Source organism: Arachis ipaensis, chromosome B01 (assembly GCF_000816755.2).
Source record: "Arachis ipaensis cultivar K30076 chromosome B01, Araip1.1, whole genome shotgun sequence".
In the NCBI taxonomy this organism is placed as follows: Eukaryota; Viridiplantae; Streptophyta; class Magnoliopsida; order Fabales; family Fabaceae; genus Arachis; species Arachis ipaensis.
In genome coordinates this window covers 21,885,914-21,891,343 of record NC_029785.2, presented here as the reverse complement: position 1 = coordinate 21,891,343, position 5,430 = coordinate 21,885,914, and positions in this window count along the sequence as shown.

Below are 5,430 nucleotides of genomic sequence, written 5' to 3'. Positions count from 1 at the left end.
ACAACTGGCTTCTTCTGGTCATTACCTTCTTTTTATCCTTCATACTTATTTTTCTCTTGCAACCAACAACCCTACCATTATTGTCTATTTCAGTACTATCACTCTCAAATCCAGCTGGTGGAGGTTTATACAACACATCTTCCATGCTCTCGTACCTATCATCTGATGAAGAGGATGTCTTCAGTTCCTCTAAAATTTCATCTACATCCACTGCGACATCACTATTCTTGCCAACAACATCAACAACCTCGGGATCATCAATAGGGTGATCAAAGTATACATAGAATTCAGAAGTCCATTGGTTCTTCAATATGTTCTCTCGCATTGCATTGATCCCAGCATCCACACTTAATATGTTCAGCCCAGACTCAATCTCGACACTTGTTGGATCATATCAGTATACTGCCTTGTATGACTAGTATCCTAAACCCTTAAATAATGTTACAAGGTCTCCAAAATTCACAAAGTCCAGGTCCATCTCAGAGAACCTCTCTTCCTTTCTATTTTAATAAACCAAGGATCCATCAGTTTCTCTGACAAAGTTACCTCCATGGTGAAAAATCGAAACCACAAAAATATCAACCATATAAAATTAATCAATGAACAACTATGTGTTAGTCCAAAAACAGAAACAAAAATTATGAATGAAACCCATTTGTCCAAACACAATCCCTCCTTCTAATCTTACACACGACATTTTAAAAACAATTTTTGCTCTTCATTACACCACTGTTATCCACACTGTCAATATGCACACATAATGCTTTCACCCTTAGTTCACACATCAATAACCAAAACTTCATCCCTAAGTAAGGCGATCTTACCTTCTGACGAAGACAGCAACTACGACCTCAACAAAAACCTTCTTCTTAGCCTCTGACACTAACTTCACCTTGCACCGATCGCTCTTCTACGTAGTGTAATTTTTGGAGGGAGAAACAGGTAGGAGGGAGTTTGATGTTTGTCTTCTTAAGGTTTTCAGTAATTCAGAAACTCAAATATGGGTGTCATGGGTATTGCATATGGGAATTAAAGTGTGTTTGGAGGGGTGGGGAAGAAACGGCGTCGTTTTGGTGTGTAGGGACTAATACGTTCTCTTTTTAAACGCTACAGGCCACGTGTGATCCTATAACGGTCAGGTCAACGCCACGGGAGCCACGTTAGCATTTTCTGTCGGGTCCAACGGAGTGACTTCAACGGAGGGGTAAATTTGTTCACATTTTGGAGGGGTCAGGGACATGAATGTATTTTTCATTCTTCGGGGACGAAGATGTCCGTGGGAAAAAAAGGTCAGGGACCTATTTGTCCTTTTTTCTTTTTCTTATAAGAAAATAGAATATGTAAACCCTGAATAATTAATGAATAATTAGCTAATAAATTAATTATTAATCAAAGAGATTAGAAAAATTAAATTTTATAGTTTAATGAGGTAGAATTAAATTAAACATGAATTTTGCCACTAATTTTAAAAATTTTGGTCTAAAATTGGGCCAACAGATCGAACCGGTCGAACAGGACCGAAACCGGGTCCAAAGCCCATTATATAAAAGCCTTAACTTTGCTTCTCTTCCCCATTTTGGAATGGAAATCACGCTAAAAGCTTTGAGGGGAGGAGCAAGCAAGGGTTCAAACCCTTGGTACCAAATTCAAGCTCAAATAACTTTTGATCCGGAGCTCCGATTGATAAGCCGTCAGCGGTTACACGTTCGTCTTGGAATCCTCTATTAAACTCATGCAACAATTTGGTAAGGAATTAGATATTTCTCTCCCTGTCTCTCTCTCCTTAAATTCAAAAATATTAGGTTCTTGGGCTTTGAGATTTTGTGATTTAATAATGATGTTAGGTGTGCTCAAGTAGTGCGGAATCATTGGACCTTGTCCCAATTTTCCGTTACTAAGGTGAGAGATCTTTAACCCTTGTGAAATTGTGTATATAGCAAACCTTATATTGATTTTATGGTGTTTATATGATATTAGATTGAATTATATGTATTGGTGGCAAATTTATGGAGTTGGAAGCTTGAGCTTTGGACTTGGTAGCTGAATTTTCTATTTAGAGAGGTTTAGAGCCTTGGGTTTTGTGGAACGGTGGTCAATTATGACGTTCCGAGATTAATGAGGAATCGGCTAAGGTGTGGTTTCGTTTTCTCATAGTTAAAATATAACGTGTCGTGAAAACTTAGGTTAGATGGCTTAGGATAGGTTGAATCATGTATTGGTGCGTATATCGTGTCCAATTATTGTGGAATAATTGGTTTCATGATTTATGACATGAAAAGGTTGATGGTGGTGGAATAATGCAAGTTTGTGATGTTTGATGATAATGATGTGTGTGTGTGAAGATTGAACTTTGTGATGTTTGATGATGTGTGAGATTGAACTTGGTTGATGCAAATTTGGTAAGTCTTAAAAGGGGTTGGGATTTTAAATGTTTTGAAAGTTGAGGTTTGGAATTTTAATGAAATCTTTGATTTTTGACCAACTTCGACGAGTCATAACTCGGCCTCCAAACCTCCAATTTTTATAAAACTTGTCTAGAATAAAAATTTGATTCGAGAGGTTTACACCTTTGAAGAACAGATAAAAAATGTTTTAAAACGAAAAACTTATGTGCGTCGGAAGTTTAGTGTGTAAAACTAAAATTTTGCAGCATTTACAATTTCGGCCACCCTGCATAACTCGCGTACGCAAGCCTCACACGCGGCACGGGCATTCTATTCGAGTTGGATGTCCTACGTACGCAAGAGGATGCGTGCGTACGCGAGCGGGGCAAAAATGCACCCCGCGTACGCGGGCAGGGGGATGCGTACGCGGACCCCTATTTTTCTAAAACATGGCTTTTTGTTTTTAAAAGCATTCCTCCAGCTTTCAAAACTCTAGTAACTCTTGTTTAGGTCTTGGTAGGTGAATTTTGGGTAGTGGAGTATAATTAGGGCTGTGAGAAAGGTAACTTGTTAGTGAAGAAAGTTTGGGGTATGGTGGATTATGATTGAGGAAGAGTGGAAGTACTATATAATTGACGAATTTTGGCTATATGATATTGAATGAATAAATGTGAATGATGATGAATGAATAAGATAATTGAAGTCTGATTGAGATTGTTGATGATGATGTATGATTAATGACAAAATTGAGAATGATAAGGTTTAGACTTGTGATGTGATTATATTGAGAGGTGAATATTGAGATTAGCGCTGACTGTGTATGGCCGGAATGGCCGAGATGGCAAGGTTTGGGTGTGATCCCGCCTGCGAGTTAACTATAAATTTTATCGGGTGGCAAGTTGAGGATGGAGAATTCCTTCTCTTGTCGTCATGTGAATGTGGGGAAAGTGGAAAGACACTCTCCTTCATTTTGTCCACCCCCCCCATATTCTTCTCTGGTTGCAAGGTGGAAAGGCACTCTCCTTCGTGATACCTCCAGGAGAAGGTAGAAAGACACTCTTCTTCGTTAAAGTTCCTCCTGGGGTGCGCAACCTGGAGACCATATCCGGATTAGCTACCAGATGCGTCGGGATCTGGCGATTTAACCAACACGTGAGCTCACGGCCAGTAAGATAGACATACGTCATATGCATATGTGTGCTTTGTTTGATTGTGCATTAATTGGGTCTGTATATGTGATTATTATGCTTACTTGCTAAATTTGCTACCTGCTGTAACTGTATTCTACTTGTATTTGCCTTGTCTGTTTGTTTGTCTGTGTGATTCCACCGGAGTTGGAGGATTGGAGGAAGTTAGAGGATTGAGGGTTTTGGTTAGAATTCGGTTAAGTTTAGGAACCTTAGAGAACCACCCCTATTTATGGTTTCTGTTTTAAACCTTTAAGTATTATAATATGGGTGTTGGAGTTATAGGATTGTCTCTGGCTTTCCCGAGACCTTATATATTAGTTATGTGGGCACTGTTACCATGCTGAGAACCTCTAGTTCTCACCCCATACATATTTGTTGGTTTCAAATGCAGGATGTGAGGCACCTCGCTGAGGCATACTAGGAGCTTCTGAAAGCGAAGATCTTTTGTGTTTTTGGGTCTTTATTTTGGTTATCTTGTATATATAGATACTCTTATATCTTCACTATATATGTGTATTATGTTTTATCCCTCTTAGAGGTTAATTTGGAGAAACAGATTTTATAAACTGTGGTTTGGGGCCTTTTTGGTATTCTTATGTATATATGTATATATGCTCTGGCCGGTTTTAACTTCGCGAGCTGAGTCAAAAGCTTTGTTATCTGTATTTTTGGAACTCTTTTCATATGTATATATATGTATGTCGCCTTCGCTCATATCCTTTCTGGTTTACGTTTACCGCTTACTCGTCGAGAGATATGCGCTTTTCTGTTTAACGCTTTTGTTTTAACTCTTTTTCAAAAGGCTCCTAGATAAAAACTCTTTTTCGCCTATATTATATATATGATTTTACTTTTAGAGTTCGTAATATCTCGTCATCTCAGTTTTATGACTTAAGCATAAGACTTTATGTGGTAGGGTGTTACAGAATACATAGTCATTTCTGAACTTGTTAGATTTGATCACTGATAAAACTAATCACAAAAAAATTTAATTATATTATACCTATAAAAAATAAGTATCGTTTGATAAAAATTTTAATTAATTTTCTTTTCTTTTATTCTATTATTATCTTCAACTGCTTTCTTCTTTACCCCTAATCAGAATCAATCCCTTCTAAAATCAAAATAAAAATAGGAACTAAAATCAAAACCAAATAGAATTAAGTAAGTAAAAATAAAAGAGATTGAAGATAATAATAGAATAGAGATAATTTAAGAATTAAAAAAAATTAATGCAGTCAACCTTAATTTTAACGAATGACGACTACTAGTTTAATAGAGATGCAATGGCGGCTACCCACGATGTTGAGTAAAGATGCAATGACGGTGAGATACAACGTGGAGTAGAGAAGTAATGACAGCAAAGCTACTGTGCGAAGTAGAAATGCAATGACAGCAAGCCACGATGGGGAGAAGCAATGACAACGAGCCATGGTGGCCAGCAGAAAAGCAGAGATGATGAGAAACAACAACGAGTGAAGAAATAGTGATAACGCATGGCGAGGATGGAAAAGTAGCAATGACACATGGCGAATAGGGAGAAACGGCGACAACACATGACAAAGAGGGGAGAGGTAGCGATAGTGCAAGACAAACACACATTGAAGAGAGAAAGTGTGTAAGAGAGAGAGAGAGAGAGAGTTTTTACACAGGGGTGCATTAAGTTGAAAAAGAATTTTTTTTCCAAGGGTTTACTAGTCTCAATTTTTACGAGATGTTCATACTTGACACGTCATCATGATATCGTTTGACAACTGGTTATAGGCATCGTTAAGATTAATTTTTCATATGGTTGGGGCCGATTAAAATTTTTTTATTTATGAAACGACACTTTGTTCTTTGGACAAATGACTAGA